General features: G+C 37.1%; 2 long non-coding RNA genes across 4 annotated transcripts in view; one reads left to right on the top strand and one right to left on the bottom strand.

The window, feature by feature from the left end:
* LOC140496351 (uncharacterized) overlaps positions 1 to 19200 on the top strand; it is a 207244-nt gene that overhangs the window by 88002 nt on the left and 100042 nt on the right. The gene's annotated exons all lie outside the window — the stretch shown is intronic.
* Positions 1 to 19200, bottom strand: part of LOC140496352 (uncharacterized) — a 93081-nt gene that overhangs the window by 44213 nt on the left and 29668 nt on the right. The window lies entirely within an intron of this gene.

Below are 19200 nucleotides of genomic sequence, written 5' to 3' on the forward strand. Positions count from 1 at the left end.
GAGGCAGTTTCTCTTTAACTCAAATACTTTTGGTGCCACTCTGCCTTGAAGTATCTACATAACTGTTCCATAAAAGTAAAAATCAAATGACACCAGGTTATAGTCCAAAAGGTTTATTTGAAATTGAAAGCTTTCAGAGCTCAGCCCCTTTCTCAGGCCTGGTATGACAGAGAGATATAACACACAGTATCTTGATATGCAGATCATGTAAAAGAATGAATGCATAATTAATTTTAAATTTTTTGTGTTTGTTGCTCATCAGGATGTAAGAAGTCAGCTTGTCTAGGTCACTCACAAGGTAGATTAAGCACAGTCAACTGCAAAAAGTAAAACGCATGTCATATTTTGCCAAAACAATGGCAAATCCTGTATAGCATGTTTTCAGCAGTTAAAGTTAGGGGCACATGCAACGTTCGATGCCTTTCAATCCATTCCAACTCTGTCCCCGTACAACAATAGGCAGGCTGGCAGCCCACTCACCACTTTTAAACAAATAATTAATGAGCAATTGAGCTTATTAGCAAGTCAGTTGACCTGAATATTGTGTTATCTGTGCCACATTGTGGTTAGCATGGGCTATTTGGTGTGAGTGGAAAGGCCTTTTCAAAAAATAACTTTGTGGAATACACAGGAATGAAGGGGTGGCTCATTTGAAGTATTCCATTGCACACCAAGCACACCTCACAAGGTGCTATCTTGTTTCTCACTATGTAGTCCACAAATCCTGCCATCATCCCACTCACCTCCATTCCTCAGCTCCTTAATTCATCTCCATTCAAAACCCCTGACCTACTTGTATCTGGATGCCAAAGCTGTGTTCATCCCAGAACCTGCTTGTAGCCTCCTCCTACTGAGGGGTGATGTTCCACATTGGGATTGGAACCTACCAGCAGTATATTTTGGCTGAGGGGTAAGCTCTTCACAATCAGTCACCTGGTTCTGAGTAATACACTGCCCTCATATCCTCACCTCACCTCACCACTCATATCTGCCTCTCCTTCTATCTCATGCTTCCTGCCTCTAGCATCATTCACTATTCTTACCACCTGACATCAGTGCTTTTTATAATCTTCCTCTCTACAAGGATGTTTATGTGACATAAACAGTTCTTCTTACAATTAGGAGTATTTATCATAAAAGTCACTTGACTAACCCTCTTAACTACTTTGCATGAGCCACTGAATCACATTTTCAGAGTTTCATCCTGTAAAGAATATAGCACAAACACTTTGTCCTCTGTTTGAAATGTTCTAGTTGTAGCATGTCTGTCTGAACAGTCCATCTTGTATAGCTATGAGTTTTTAAAAGCTCTTGAGCTACTATACATGCTCCCACAAGTTCTGTGGAAATATTGACACATAATCCAATGTTGAAAATTTGTCTCTGCATTAAAAACATTTCTTTTATCAATATTATCTCATTGACCATAAATCAGTTCAAATGGACCAAATCCAATATATTCATGTGGGGAATGTCTGGTAGCAAATGCATAACAGATCATATCTTTGGTCCCAATCCTGTGGATATTTGTGACAATGTGCTTTAATCATGGTTTTGAGTGTCTGATTGTATGTCTTCAAAGTTTCCTGTGTTTGTGGATGATAGGCGCTGGACTTTGATTATTTTGTACATAAGTTGCTTATATGTCCTGAAAAACTTTAGGCGTAATGTTGGAATCATGATCTACCAGTATTTTCGACAAGATACACTACAGTATATGGACTCATTCTTTATGTTATTTGAGAACATAGCAAAAAATGAAAAAAAAATGAAATGGGCAAAGCAAAATGGAATATCTGCCATGAACAGCAAGTTGACAGGTAGTGCGCATGACATTTACGTATCACTATCAGAGCAGGTTTCTATAGATAATGACACTGTAAAGCAGGATATTCCGGGTCTGTAAGAAATAGTTTCTGAAGCATACAGGCCAACATCTTGAAATGTAAAGAAACAACTAGGGGAAATTTATCTGGGGCACTTTGTATGATGGATCCAGGATATACTCTTCACTTATCCCATTAATTAAAGGTAAAGGCAAAGTCTTCATAGGCCTAAAGGACCATTGTGCTGCTCTTTGTTTAATTAGTGGTGATTCAACCTGAGGGGCATCATATAACAATGTCAAGAAGGTGGTAGAAGTGATGTCCTATGATCCTTTGGATAAGGAGGCTGGTGGAGTGGCAAGTGAGAACAGGGGGCACCCTATTGTTGTTGTGGGAGGGAAGGAATGGGGACAGGGCAGAAATGTGGGAAATGTGTTGGACCCAGTTAAGGGTTTTGTTAACCATGATAGCAGGTTGAGGAAAAAAAGGTGGACATTTCTAAGCTCCTCCCTGTGGTAAGTGGCGTTATGAGAAGATGATGAAACGAGGATAATAGGATAGACTCCCTGTAGGAATCAGGGTGTGAGGATATATAATCAAATATAACTGTGGATGTCGGAGAGTTTATAATGGATACCAGTGGCCAGCCAAACTCAGATATGGAAGCTGAGATGTCAAAGAAGGGAGGGGAAGAATCAGAGACAGACCAGGTAACATTGAGGGAAGGAGGGAAATTGGAAGCAAAATTGATCATTTTGATTGCCTTTTCGAGAGGAGAGATGATTTTATCAATGTAGTATTACTTTGCTATAGTCTTTTAAATTCAGTATAAATTTGCCCCAGTTGTTACTTTACATTTCAAGATGTTGGCCTGTATGCTTCAGAAACTATTTCTTACAGTCCCAGAATATCCTGTTTTACAGTGTCATTATCCATAGAAACCTGCTCTGATAGTGATACGTAAATGTCATGCGCACTACCTGTTAACTTGCTGATCATGGCAAATATTCCATTTTGCTTTGCCCATTTCATTTTTCTTTTCATTTTTTGCTATGTTCTCAAATGACATAAAGAATGAGTCCATATACTTTTCCTCAATTTTTTATAGGTCATTAACAAATTTAATAATTTTCTTCAACTGAACTCATGCTATCTCAAGTGATTTACCAGTCAATATATATAGTTGCTCCAATATTTCCACCAGGAAATTTCCAGCATTTCAATTACCTCCACTTTCTTAGCTCTGGCAATTCTACCTCTAATTTATTTCTCAATCCGATTTGTAAATTTATCAGGGATACTTCTTTCAACTGAAAGATGGTTTTTTGCTGCTTCCAACACCATTTTGTTTTTGCAGTATGAGTGACTTGGTATCTGCCCTTTTATCCTTTTCCAATTACTCTTACTCCATATCCAATCTTGTGTTGTCCTTGTTCAAAAGATCCCAAACCCTGAGCTCCAAAGTTTTTATCATGACTAAATTGGGAAAGGGGCCCTAACAAATATGTAAATACTGAATTACACCACCAAGATGATAAATTTGACAGATGAACATCTATTCAAGACACAATTAATTAACACCAAGTTTCATCATTAATAAGAAAATAATTCTAGTTATTGTATACAACCTTATTCTTTAACCAATGGCTAAAAATGAATTACTAATTTACAACTAAGCAAGTTAAGTTAAGACTTTGATGTGAGTGCAGGAACAGAGACTCCAGTGGCATACTTTGCTATTAAATTAAACCAGAGTCAGAAGAAGAACTATACAGTAGAAAAGTAGAGTTTGCCAACAATATTAACTCTTAAGCATTTTGGATTTTGTTTCCATCATGATTACAATAAAACACACTAATATCCACTCACCATAATTCCTTAGCTCTTGTTGAAAAGTTTAAAACTTAAAATATGAAAAGGGATCTTATTAATTCAACTATTTAATATGAACATTGCTCACATTACTGAAAAAGATAGCATAATAGTAGACACATAATCAAGAACCTGATTAATGCTGGAGTTAGTTTATATTTTGATAGGAAAGATAACAAGAAATTGTATTAGCCCTGCATGAAGAATGAGTGAGGGTGAAGGATTGTAACTTTCTTGTGTTTTATTTGTAGACGTGTCATGTTTACATGGTGATGGACTGCATTTCAGAGTAATGCTTAGTATCTTTACGGGTGGATGCATGTAAAGCACCACATACCTTTCCTTTTGAATTATAAATTGGAAAATCAAAGTTGGACACTCCTGTACAAAGGTACCAGCAGAGTACTCTTCCCTCCACCTGGAAGATCAAGTGGGATTGTGTGGTACACACATCAGCTATTCAAGCCTGCGCTATTTTTCGAGCAGTGAGGGAGATGCTCTATGAAATAATGTGGCACCAGTTGCATCATAGTTAGTGCCTAATCCATTTTTTTGCTTTTTGATAAAGAATAAGTTTAATTACAATAGTTAGAGAGTTACTTTCCTGATAATGATGAAATCTGGTGAGAATTAATTTGGTCCGGAATAGCAATCCATCAGAAAATTTATCATCTTGGTGGTTTAATTTGGCATGTACACATTTGTAATGGCTATGGAATAGTGCGGCTCAATTATTGGCAGACTTCTCGCGGTTGAGTTCTGGCAATAAATGGTTTAAAATCATGGCATTTGTTGTAAAAGTTACAGCCTGCAAATGAATAAATGGGTCCCCTTCAGTCTGCAATATCGCTGATATTATAAATGTACTTTTATTGTCATTTTCTTATAAAAGAGTTCTGTACAATGCAAAGGAACACGAGGTGTTCTTGCAATTTTTCATCTCTTCTTTATTCACTCATAGAGTCATAGAGTCATAGAGATGTACAGCTTGGAAACAGACCCTTCAGTCCAACCCGTCCATGCCGATCAGATATCCCAACCCAATCTAGTCGCACCTGCCAGCGCCCAGCCCATATCCATCCAAACCCTTCCTATTCATATACCCATCCAAATGCCTCTTAAATGTTGCAATTGTACCAGCCTCCACCAGTTCCTCTGGCAGCTCATTCCATACCCGTACCATCTTCTGAGTGAAAAAGTTGCCCCTTAGGTCTCTTTTATATCTTTCCCCTCTCAACCTAAACATATGCCCTCTAGTTCTGGACTCCCCAACCCCAGGGACAAGACTTTGCCTATTTACCCTATCCATGCCCCTCATAATTTTGTAAACCTCTATAAGGTCACCCCTCAGCCTCTGACGCTCCAGGGAAAACAGCCCCAGCCTATTCAACCTCTCCCTATAGCTCAAATCCTCCAACCCTGACTTGTGTTACTGGCTGGGCCTGATTTTACTGGCCATCCCCACTTGTCCTTGAGAGAAGGGTGTTGCAGTCCATGTGCTGTAAGTAAACCCACAATGCCATTAGGGAAGGAATTCCAGAACTTTTACCCAACAGCAGTGAAGGATTGACAAAATGTTTTGAAATATACACAGAATGGTGAGTGATTTGGTGAGGTTCTTGCAGGTGGTTGTGTTCCCATGTATCTTCTGTCCTTGTCGGTATTAGCTGCTAGTGATTGTGGGTTTAGAAGTTGCTGGTGAATTCCTGCAGTGGATCTTGTAAGTAGTATACACTGCTGATGTTGTGCAATGGTGGTGAGGGAGTGAATGTTTATGGATGTGGTGCCAATCAAGCAGGCTTCTTTGCCCTGAATGGTGTCAAGTTTCTTGAGTGTTCTTTGAGCTGTACTTATCCAGACAAATAGTGAGTATTCCAAAACACTTCTGATTTGTTCCTTGTAGATGGTGAGCAAGGAGTCAGAACATGAGTTTCACACTGCAGGACTCCTAGCCTCTGACCTGTTCTTGGACCCAAAGTATTAATGGGTATTTTGTTCAATTTCTTGTTAATAATAATCCTCAGTGATGGTGTTGCCATTAACTATCAAGAGGCAAAGGTTAAATTCCCAGTTATTGGAGATGGTCATTGCCTGCACCTGTGTGTTGCAAAAGGCATTTGCCACTTATGAGCTCAAGCCTGGATTTTGTCCAGATTTGTCAGCATCTGAACATTGACTGCTTTGGTAACTGAAGATTTGTGAATGGTGCTGAATATCGTGCAATCATCAGTGAACATGCCAGTTTCTGATCTAATGATGGAGGGAGAGTCATTGATGAAGCAACTGAGGATGGTTGGGTTTACTGCACTACCCTGAAGAAATTCTGCAGCGATACCCTGAATTTGTGATGACTGATTTACAGCAGCCACAATCTTCTTCCTTTATACCAGGTATGCCTCTAACCAGCAGAGTTTTTCACAAAATTCCCAATGACTATAATTTTGTTAGGGCTTCCTGATATCAGATTTGGTAAAATATGATCTTTTGTCAAGGGCAGTCACTTTCACTTCACCTTTGGAGTCTATTTGTTTTCAGTTGGTAGACATTGTCTAATTCGCAATCAATGTAATAGTTCTTTTGTCAGATATTCAAGACAGTCCATATCATTATTCAGTGTTTCTTCCATTTCAACAGATTCACGTACGCATGCAAACTGTTTCCTGGATGTTCACTCTCAGATAGTCTTCACTAGTGACAACATTTCATTCTCAAGTGAAAGCTAACATTTTGTTTCTCCTAAGTTGCTCTAGTAAATGCATTTTGGTTGGAAGATCACTGAAAGACAATACAAAATAGAGAATACAATACTAAAGAGTTTCAAGAGCAAAAGGATTTGGCTGTATATGTACACAGCATATTGAAAGTGACAGAAGCGATGGGGACAACAGTAAGTAAAGGACACATTATCCTCAGCTTTATTAAAAGGGACATTGAGTTCAAGAGCAAGAAGATGATATTACACTTATATAAGATACTCGTTAGACTTCAGCTGAAGCATGTGTTATATCCTGGGCACCAAATTATAGAAAGGATCTGAATGCATTGGAGAGAGTGCAGAATGGTTCCAGGAATAAGGAACTTCAGTCATCAGGATAGATGAAGAAATTGGAATTATTCACCTGGGAGAGGAGAAGGCTAAGAGGAGATTTGATGGAAGTTTTCAAAATCATGATCCTTTGAGTCACAATAGATTGGGAGAAACAGTTCTCAGTTGTAAAACAAACACGAATGAGAATTAAAGTAGTTTGCAAAAGAAACAAGGGTGATCTGAGCAAAATCTTTTTCACTCTAAGAATAAGTAGGATATGGAATGTACTGCCTGGAACTGTGATGGAGGCAGTTTCAATTGAGGCATTCAAGAGGGCAGTGGACAATTGTTTGGATAAAAGTAGTATACAAAGTTACAGGGAGAAAAGCAAGAGATTGGTACATAGTATTGCATTCATTTGAACAGCCAGTCAGGCAAAATGGCCAAATGGCCTCACATTGCACAGTAAGGCTTCAATGATTCTGTAAATCCATTGCATCGGCAATGTAGCTGCAAAAGGTAAATTAACATTACGTTCAAACTAAATCACAATAATATGTTTAGAATTTGTAGATCATGATGTATATATTGCTATAATCATGCTGTGTATGCTTTTAAAGAAGTTAGTTAAGTATAAACCTTATAATATTAACTTCAAGTAGAAATAGAATTACAAATTCTTGAGAAATATCAAATCATATAACGTAGAAAAGAACCATTCAGCCAATTGTGTCTGTACTATGTCTTTCAAGAGCCATTCAATTAGTTGCCTCCCTTTTATTTTTTTCAAATTGTGTTGAAATTCAAGGAGATAAATGAATCTTAGTGGCATAACAGCCTTTACTGTAAACAGAATACCAAGTCTGACTCAATGTTCTGCCAAAAAATGTCCAGATTGTCACAGTGCCTAACCTAAGGGAACATCTGAGACCAATTCTCCTTATTAAATTGAGGATATCGTATGATAAAATAAATGTTGAAAACTTAAAACAAGTGTATTCAACTTTGCTCAAAGTGATGTGCTATGCAAGTGATTTATGTGTTTGGCTTACAATCATAAGCAAGTTGATTTCAGCCTGTAAACATGTACTCTAAATTAAGTAATTAAAATGCACAGTACCTTACATAAAAGTAAATACAATGAACTATGTATTTCTGCTTTACTGTGTGATCCACTGTTTTGGAATCATGCTAACCGACTGAGCTGCAGCTGTGTATTCTCTGCCACTGGTTATCTGACCGTTTTTTCCACAATAAAAGTTAATGGCAGATTTCATAAATTATCCACTGCATCTGTCTATCTTTTTATGACTATGGAAGCAAGCAGAATCAGGAAAACGTGGACTTGATTTTCTAAGTCAAAAAGTATTTACATTTTTTGTTTAAAAGTGAAAGTTTTTGAAAGCTGTAAGCCACTATTTTTCTATCCCAATTTTTGTTTAATTCTTTCTCAATACAAACGATGATGTTATTCTATCTTGTGGACTCTTGCATGAAATCCACTGTCTTATTGCGTTTTGGTTATGCAATTCATTTGCATTCACTTTCTTTTCCTTTTGCTTTTTTCCATTTTGCTTTTCAAACTAGTTATTTTGTCTTTATGCTCCAGTTGTGTTTTTGGCACTCTGAGCGCACAACTGACTTTACCAGACAGGATAAAACTGAAGTGAGTTTAAAATGAGAATAATGCATCTTACTGCCAACCTCATTGTTCCAGTATCATCATTGTCACTTTCCACAACAGTGAGACATGTGTGCTGTTGAGGATGCCGACTATTTACTGTTCAGGAAAGGGCAATTCTAGGCATGAACCAATTTTCATTGAATATTGGATTGGCATGGCACAAATGGTCTTTGCTTGATCCCTGTCAGTCATCAGTGATATCTTGGTTCAACTTGAACCCATATCCAATAAGGGAATGTTATTGTTTTAATCATCGACATTACAAAGTAAAAGTCATTACCAAATAAAAATTCATTACTTTGAAGCACTTAATATTCCAGTTCAGAGTTAGATACTGGAGCTCACTGGGTTGCCTTCCCACTGTAATGTTTATTTTAAGAATTCAAAGGTACATAACATATGGAAAAGAGAAAAAAGACCAGTTCAGTCTTTATTTCACCTGCCAACACAAATAACAATGCATATAAGTAATAACTGTCTCTTGGTTATTCACTCCTCTGCTATCTTTTGAAACCAGTTCACTTGCATCGCCAATTTGTTTTTATACAACACCAAAGATATGAGGCTGAAATTTGTCCTGTTTCCTTTTTATGGTGGCTAGTTGGCAGCAGTCAAAGTGAGAAAATTCCTCTTTTGCCCTGTTTTCTTTTGACTAGCTTACTGGCCAGCTGGCCTAGAACTCAGAGAGATAGATACTTTACCTGCAGTGCAGCGGTGACTCATGAATTGTTCTTTGACCATAATCTTCATAGAATACTACAACTCAAACCAGACTAGTGTACATGAGTATCTCAGTCCACTAGCACACACAAACATCTCAACTCATTAGCACATACTCTTTCACCAGCAAATGTAGACCATGGGTGAATTGGATATTAACCTCTCTTCCTGTGTATTTTTGAATGATATAAAGCAAGCTATTATCTTTTCTCCCAAATTGTTCACAGTCTGAGCTAACTCCCAGGTGATTAGTGTTCAGTTTGCAATGCATTCCTCGATCATTTCGAAGCTTCCTTGACACTTACCAGGTGTAGCACTGCAGAGTCAATGTCAAGACAGCTGCAGTCGGTTTTTGGTAATATACTTTTAAAAAAAGACTTGTTGCAATTAAAGATTCAAGATGCGTCTAAGTACTTTGAAGCTTGATCCATCATCCTGAGACTTAACTGGTACTTTTATACACAGGAGAAAGAATCATCAGAACATTTGCTGAACAAAAATATTATTCTTTTAAAAATTGTTAATCCTGCAAGGGTATTTTGAACATATTTCTCCATTGTCTGATGGGTGCTTCATGATGTCAACATGCATTTTTTCCATGTTTTTTGAGTGAAATTGATGGTGCTCGATCTAGCATGGTCCAAGTTGTCTTTTCTCATTCAGTATTTTGTTCTTCACCTCTGTAAGTATGCACCTGGTCTTTTCGTAATTATCTTGTGGAGCCATGCAGCAGGAGAGGTGGTTGCTGCTGAAACTATATTTAAGTCGAGCTGCTATCACTTCAGGAATTGCCCTTTACAGCCTGGTGTTCTGTCGTTATTGCTGAAGACCTGGCCCAAAAAGGGGAAGCTGGTGCCTCACTTCACTAACAAAGACCTGAAGTTGCTGGTGGACAAAGTGGTGAAAACAAGAGCTTTTGCTGACTAACAAAAGAAGCCATGAGTTGACACTCAGCCAGCCTGGGCTGAGATAGCAGCCTGGGCCTAGGCAGTGTCCCAGGTGCGATCTAATGCAATGCACAGCAGTGCAGAGAGAGTGGTAATGATTCTCCATATTGTGTAAGTGTGAGTGCCACCATTTACTTTCAGCTACCGCAGCACTGGAACTTGAGAGCTGCACAGTCACCTCATTAAGGCTCAGGGCTACAGTATATACTGTTGCATGCATCACATCCACTTCGTGGCCCTCACACCCCTCCTCCTCCCAAACAACTATACCTCTCTGCTCTTCTGATTCACTCACTCACTCACTGTCTGTTCTGCTCTTTCATCACCACCACCTGCCCTTTCATTCACCATAATAGTACTCAGTTCCACCTTTTACCACAGTGCAGGATGGATTGTGCACCCACACCCATACTAATGTCCTCACAATGCCCTGTCAGTTACCCCTGTCTGTGGCCAAACCCCTGGACTGGAATCAGATGAGCCCCACAACTGACTGTGGTACCCCTAATTGTCTGAAGTTCCCCTGACTCCTCTATTGACTTGTCCCCTTTGTCCATTCGGTTGAAGCATTTGCAGCGTATTGGCATGTGCTCTGGGCTTTCACATTGATGTAGAACAGCATACTAGAACATTTCACGGTCTTTGAATGGTCACTGCTGTGAACTGCAACAAGCTGCCACTCCTTTTGATGCAATGCTGAAACAATGCAAGCCATAGACACTGACAGCATCCAAGTAAACACAAAGTGAATGAGTGCTTAAAAAAAACTAGAAACTAAAAGATGCATCCAACTGAAATGCATCAGATGCAGATGTGTTCCTGTACATAAAATAACTTCACAGAACCATGCCATTCATAGGAGTCCAAAGTGGATTTCCTAAAGGCATAGTGTAACAGTGGCCTGAGACATTGTGGTGAGGCTGGTGGTTTGCTGATGCTCTCCTCCTTGGATGAAATGTGGAGAACAGTGACCACAGAGCATCCACGAACATTTTGTTAAAGGTGGAGTTGTCTGATGGTGCAGGAATAGCAAGCATCAAACTGCTAGGCAGATAATCATTTTGACTTCCATGATTCTAATTTCTTGAAGAATGAGAAGTGAATTGGGGGTTGAACAGATATGTGGTGAGCTTAGGTACTATTGAGATACAAATCCATGGAAGCGAGATGGTCCAAGTTGCCTTTTCTCATTCAGTATTCAGCTCTTCATCTCTGTAAGTTATTGAGATTCTAAACTCATTGTTTAAACCTTCAGTTGAAAATTGGACATTTTTTCCCTCAACATTGGCAATCTGATGTTTTCATTTTCACTGTATTTTCTCCACTTTGTCTCTGTTGTTCATACTCCTGAAGGGAGTGGAAAATTCTTCCCCATATGTTGAAAAGCTGCATGGTTAATGACAGTCTCATCGTTATTGATCCTCACAGGATTGTTTGTTTGGATGTTGCTAACATACTATCTACTCTCTGATAAAATTAAGGTTTACCGTTTTCAGAAATTTAATATGAATTGTCTGACCAAATTAGACTTTCTTTCAATAAAAATGTGTTTGGTTACAGAATAATGTGAAGCAACCATGTGGTCAAGATAATGTGCAAAGTTTGCTGATAGCAAATTGACATGCTTTGCTCTAGGAATGGATGTTTTCATTATTTCAACCCGTCACTTGATTGAATATATAAAACAATTCTCAGTGATCGGTTAATATAATGGGCTTTACAGAACCATGCCATCCATAGGAGTCCAAAGTGGATTTCCTAAAGGCATAGTGTAACAGTGGCCTGAGACATTGTGGTGAGGCTGGTGGTTTGCTGATGCTCTCCTCCTTGGATGAAATGTGGAGAACAGTGACCACAGAGCATCCACGAACATTTTGTTAAAGGTGGAGTTGTCTGATGGTGCAGGAATAGCAAGCATCAAACTGCTAGGCAGATAATCATTTTGACTTCCATGATTCTAATTTCTTGAAGAATGAGAAGTGAATTGGGGGTCGAACAGATATGTGGTGAGCTTAGGTACTATTGAGATACAAATCCATGGAAGCGAGATGGCCCAAGTTGCCTTTTCTCATTCAGTATTCAGCTCTTCATCTCTGTAAGTTATTGAGATTCTAAACTCATTGTTTAAACCTTCAGTTGAAAATTGGACATTTTTTCCCTCAACATTGGCAATCTGATGTTTTCATTTTCACTGTATTTTCTCCACTTTGTCTCTGTTGTTCATACTCCTGAAGGGAGTGGAAAATTCTTCCCCATATGTTGAAAAGCTGCATGGTTAATGACAGTCTCATCGTTATTGATCCTCACAGGATTGTTTGTTTGGATGTTGCTAACATACTATCTACTCTCTGATAAAATTAAGGTTTACCGTTTTCGGAAATTTAATATGAATTGTCTGACCAAATTAGACTTTCTTTGAATAAAAATGTGTTTGGTTACAGAATAATGTGAAGCAACCATGTGGTCAAGATAATGTGCAAAGTTTGCTGATAGCAAATTGACATGCTTTGCTCTAGGAATGGATGTTTTCATTATTTCAACCCGTCACTTGATTGAATATATAAAACAATTCTCAGTGATCGGTTAATATAATGGGCTTTTGAATTTATTCTCCATATATTTCTACATTGCAGTCTGAAATAAGTGTTGTTCCTTGTTGACATTGTTTTAGCACTTTTTAAGATAGCTTACCTTGTAAATGCAAGAGAACAAAGATACATATTCATATCATACTTTAATTTCCATTCTAATCATATGAATGGCAGCATAGAGATATTCACGAATTTGCTAGTGAGAATACTGGTAATCCAACATATGATCCAGTGTGACACCCTCCACATCCATGAAAAAGGAAATCAGCAGGAAAGATTTTCAACCAATAAGCTTGAATTCTCAGTGAGTCGTGCAGCCTGTGGTTTGAAAGTAACAAACTGAAATTGCAAATTCCATTGAAAATATTATTTTGGAAGCAAAGTAAAGATCAGGGCTTACCATTTGAGATTAAAAGACAAACATCGAAGAAGAAAAGAAAATCTGAAATGTTAATTTTCATCTGATGGAATGAGGTTCCACATTTGTAACATTAATGTTTCTGAACCAAAGATGATATACTGCCATCATTATCACTTCTTTGCTACTTTAAAACTCAGTTAGGCCTGATTATACTAATCTTAAGCATTTCCCTCTCCATTTAGTTCAAAACGAGTGGGTAATTATGCTCTATTTATCACATTGCAATGGTTTGTGTGCAGATTCAGTTGGTGATGATTGTAACAATACAGCCTGTAGAGGGCGCTTAAGGCTGCTGTCAATTATTCTATGATGCTGACAGACTCATTGTTATTAATACAGCAAAATCTGGGCCATTGTTTTATACAATTTCACTGAAATGTCCTGAAACAAATCCTAGACAATTAATTATTTTAAAGTGCTGCCACTATTGTTCAGCGTAATCTCCAAATTTTGGCAATAAAGGGACTTGAAAACTATTGTCATAGTCGAAGCACAGTCTGCCTGGTTGAGAAATGGTTAACTGAGCATCTTATGTGGTCATCTTAACATAGCATAAATAAAAAGTGCAAAATGTCATTTCCATGTTATGGTTGCTATGTTTACCACTTAGCTTGGAATGGAAATGTTTCATTTTAATATGTTTTTTAATATTCATAATTAATACCATTTTCAAGGTATAGGCTGATTATTTTATTATTAATAGCTCTTCAATTACTTACTTATTAAGAGGGAAAAATATAGTTAATCACAGATTAAAATAATTGTCTAAAATTGACCAAAATTCAATAATTTTTTTTTTCTGCGTCATACAATGTCTTTGCACTGTAAAATGATTTTTGCCTATCGAAAGTTAACAATTACATAGAAAATAGACAGTTATTGGTAAATAAGTATACATGTTGGTGTGAACCTCTAGTTTACTTCATACCTCATAAAGATGGTTTAAGTTTTTTTCCTTGTGGAATTTACTGATTTGAAGAACATAGTTTTCCTCAGATGCTGCCTGAACTGCTGTGCTCTTCCAACACAATTAATCCAGAATCTGGTTTCCAGCATCTGCAGTCATTGTTTTTACATAGTTTTCTATATGCTCAGGTAAAGCAATTTGCAGCAAAGAAAATATAGGAGGTTGTTTACTTGAACATATCTTATGTTATACCTGGTGACAGCAACTATAAAAATAGTAAAAACAACTATAAACAAAAGCTGTGAACCTACTGATGCCAATTTAATAAGATGAACATTTAATGCACTCCTAAGTCATTCCTCAGCTAGCTATTTTATCAGAGTATAGGTTAGCACCTTTGTTAAAACAATAAGAGACTGTAGAGATGTTGGCATCATACTCAGAGGGCAGCTTTTGTCAGCCAGTCCCAAGAAATAGTTAACAGATGCTTTTGTCTGCTAAAATGATCAACAGTAATTTTGAGGCTGTCTATACATTTGGAGGAGTATAATCACTGGAGGGTAAAATCAGCAATCCCAGCAAGGGCCACACTCAAAGGGAGAATTGTAGCCTTGTCTTTGACAGGCTGCTTCTCTTGAATGCGGCCCTCCCCTTGGAACATGGTATTGCAGTACTTGCTCCTGTGTTTCATAAAGTCAGTCATAAATCCTTATAATTTCTTTGTGAGGCATTGTCTTAGTTGTAGCTGGATGGACTAGTTCTTCTGTTGAAATGTAAATTCCATGGCCTTAAGTATTTAGAATATGCGGCAAATTAAACTTATTTATATACTCTTCAAAATAGGTTGGCTGAACAACACAACATTATCATTCTTTCCAGTATTATTTTGTATTTTTGTGTAATTGCGTTAATCGCAAATTAAATACAGTCCATGTGATTCTTTTCCTCATTTTGTTTTGAGGTAGACTTTGTTGGAGAGCTATGACACAATTTTAAATCTACCAAAATATCCCTGCTCCTATTCTTAAATATCAGTAATATTTGTGTGGCACAATATGAAGAACTCACATTAAATTTTAATTACAAATCATTCTCTGTGCAATATAAGAACAGAAATCTGTTTGCAGAATAGTTTTCAGTCCATAATGAGGATAAAGTTGTTTATGTCTTGTATATTTTCTAGAAGGGAAACTTCTCTTTTGCATTTTTGGTTATTTCAGTTTTGTCAACAGAAAAATACATCTAAACCAGCTAATTATTCTTTAAGATTTGAAATTTGTCTTTTAGAATTGTGAAGTATTATTTTGTTTCTTAAAGACTCTACTGTCAGATTTACTGTTTGTTAAAAAAAACAGATTCTCAAAAAATTAAAAATATGAATTCATTCCACAACATTCTAATAAAAAAAAGCATAATTTGTTATAAAAAGGGTTCACCAATGATTAAAATCTGATTGTGATTAAGAGATGTGTAAAACTGCAACTGATGAAGTGAAGAAAAAATATGACCCTTTCAAGAAATTCTCTAGTGACTTTTCTCTGCAGTCTTAATTATTTCATTTGCAATGATTAATACTGTAAAATGAATGGTTATGCTTCTGATTCTCTATACTAAGCAGGAAAAGATGGGTTGAAGTTGAGTCCAATTTGTTGTCTCAACTTGCTACACAGAAACTGTTCAAATGTAATATGTTTGAAAATTCCAAAGGTTGTAGAGGATAAAGTTTGTTGTTTGTTTGTTGTGTGTGTGTGTGTGTGTGTGTGTGTGTGTGTGTGTGTGTGTGTGTGTGTGTGTGTGTGTGTGTGTGTGTGTAGGTATGACTATTTATATAAAAAGATTAAATCTGAACACATGGCAATTACTTTAAAAAAATTAAAGCCGTTGATGGTTTATATGATATGGTAATTAATATATAGAGAGAGATTTCACTGAAAAAGCTAATGTACATTTTACGTAGTTGAATATTGTTATCTAAAAACATGCACACACACATCTATACTTATCATGTACACAAAACTTGCTCATGTTTAAAATGCACCAAAAAGTTTATTAGTAATTTATACAATAGAATTGCATGCTTTGGGAAACAAATATTGTTTTATTACTTAATTCCATTGATTTTGTTGAATCCTAGCAGAAAACAGTTGAAGTATATATTTGGTTTAAATGTTATCTGTATATTTAACTGGTTTGTGATGATTTAATAGCTAATAAACCCCAATATTTGTGCTTGATTTACATCTAGTAAGAATATTGGAGCTATTAAAATCCACAGGAGATTTTCATTCATTAAGCCAGTAATGCAGACTTCATCACTCATATATATGACATTGTTATACCTGTACATTTTCTTGAATTTGGGATGGATAAATTTTTTGAAACATCAATTTAATAAAACTAATTGTGAACATAAAATGCTTCATTTAATTTATTTGAAGCATTGTTTTCCACATTGCTATGATTAAGGTATGCTGTTTATTACTGTGACAGATTCTTAAGGAAAGAATTCACTTTCAGAGGATAATAATATGTGGCTGTGATTCTCATAAGTAATCATTGTACGACAAGAATACACTTTAAAGTGTTATGACAAACTTTTAAAAGCAATGACACCTTGAAAGCTTGTTTGTCCAAATGTGGAATTGATGTTTGGAAAGGGAAAATGCTTGACAGCTACAAAGTCATAAATGGACAAAATACTAATTCTGGAAAGCTGAAAAGTTGCAAGTACTCAGTAAATCAGTCAGCATCTAAAGAGAGAAGAAAACAGATTAATATTTCATGCTAGATGTTGTACTGTCAACTTACTTATCAAAATTCAAGCTCATAAACATTAATCTTCTCAGCTCTCAAACTGACAATGATGTGTTTCTAATATTCTGGTTTCATTGCAATATGAATTGCAGTTTTGGACTCTAAACTGAAGGTGACACGGTGGCTGCGTGATTAGGAATCTGCCTCACAGTGCCAGGGTCCCAGACTTGATTTTCAGTTTGGGTGACTGTCTGTGTGGAGTTTGCATGTTCTCCCCGTGTCTGTGTGTAGTCTGGTTTCCTTTCACAGTCCAGAGATGTGCAGGTTAGGCAGATTGGCCATGGGAAATGGGGTGTCCTACGGATAAGATAGGGGTCTGAGTCTGGGTGCAATGCTGTGTGGAGGGTTGGTGCAGACCCAATGGGCTGAATCGCCTCTTCAGCCCTCTTGGGATCCAAGATTCTATGATTCTGCTTTCAACATTGTTGAAACCTACATCCTTGCAAGTCAGTTAAGGGGCAGCATTTCTGTGTCAATTGGCATGGCTACAGTTTAGTGGTTTGACCAAAATAAGAGTTGTAGAGTTATTTGAGGTGGAGAGGAAAAGGAAAATGCTGTGGAGCAGAGAAGGGATAAAATGATTGTGGAATCTCATCCGGTATTGTGCCTGGATTTTGAAAATGTGTGCTTTTCTGTTAAATGTGATGATGCTGGTTCACACATCGGATTACAGTTTTTGTCAGTCTTTCTACAGAAAGTGTTGAGCAGAAACATTAGGTAGAATTTTACCCATTTAACCTCGGCAAGTATATCTTCTTGAGGGAAATCTGAGATTCTCATCTGCTCTTTCCAAAGGCAAGCCAATTGCTATCCTGCCTCAGAATTAGTGGATGGATGATGGGAGACCAGCGAGATGAGGCTTCTAATTTGTCAAAGGAAGGACAGGATCATGACAGGATCCTGACCAATGTCAATTTCCAGGACATTTACACCTCATTCATCCTCAAACCTGCCTCTGATAGACTGGGAAAATGGTGCACTTGTGGTTAATTCAAGTGTTATTTACAGATGACTAAGAATAAATTGTTTGGTTAAGAATTTTGAGTCAGGGAATAGTATATGGTGTGAATCACAGAATTGTTATAATATAGAAGGAGATCATTCAGGCTATTGTGTTTGTACTGGCTTTCTGAGTATTTAAAGTTCGTGTGAGATTCTGCATTTTCCACATAACTCTGTACGTTTTGTTTTATATTTTAGAAAATCCTCCAATGACCCTCTTCATGGCTTCAATTAAACTTGCCTCCACCACAATTACAGACTTTTATTCTAAACCTAGACCACTCAGTGTATAAAAGATTTTTACCTCATGTCTGCTTCTTTTGCAAAGCATTTTAAAACTGTGCCCTCTTTTTAAAAGCACCAGCCCTCCTGCTCTCAATCCTTTTACAAGCATGACCAGTTTCTCAACTTCTACTCTATCCAGACTCCTTATGATTTTGAAAACCTCTATCAAAGTTTCCCTCAGGTTTCTCCCTCTCCAAGGAAACTGGTTCGAAGTTCTCCAATCTATCCTCATAACCAAAGCTTCTCATCCCTGAAAACATTGTCATCAAGCTGGTTTAACTGTGAAACAATCGCTTTATCTACAGACTAATGAGAGAGTTGGGGGAGAGCGATTTTATTTTAATGAGAATAGTTGCTCCCTCCTTATTGATCAAAGTTTCATTCAGAGGTCTTGCACAAAGAATGTACAATAATTTAAGAAAATACTGAATACAGGGTAGGAAGAGGAAAACTGAAACTGAGGATGATATAGTTCCTGTCTGATTCTGCATTTTACATAATTGTCACAGGAAAATCATGCCTGAATTACAGGTAATAAGAAAACCAACAAAACTGCCAGATTGGCTGAATTTTGATCTCCTACTGTTTTCTTTCAAAATCTTTCTGATTGCCCTGTTTCCATGAAATAAAATGGCACAGTGAGCAGTCAGCCACTTACAGACTGCTGCTCTTATCACCAGTTTTGTTTGTCACGTTGCGGACCAAGTCCAAGTGACTCAAGAACAGCATGCAAGAACTGATTCCTTAATCACTTGTGGTATGTGGTGGTTCAGTGACATTGAAGGCATAGTTGATTAATGCACCCTATGTGCATTTGTATAAAAGAGCATATTAAATTTGTGAGGAGAAGCTATTACCTTAGCATATTGCATTGCTAAACAAAATTGCATCTCCTGGTTCATTGGCAGGGAGAGAGTTAAGAGAGGGAAGATGGACTCCAAATATGTATTAGGATGCAATTTCTCTCTCCAATAAAATACAGCAAAAATATTTCAATGGATTTAACAGAAAAAAAAGAAATTGAATCAATTATAAAATTATTCAGGAAAAATCACTATTTTGGGAACACCATTAACTATTTAGATACTATTCTATCTCTTGTC

This window comes from Chiloscyllium punctatum, chromosome 26 (genome assembly GCF_047496795.1).
Source record: "Chiloscyllium punctatum isolate Juve2018m chromosome 26, sChiPun1.3, whole genome shotgun sequence".
Lineage (NCBI taxonomy): Eukaryota > Metazoa > Chordata > Chondrichthyes > Orectolobiformes > Hemiscylliidae > Chiloscyllium > Chiloscyllium punctatum.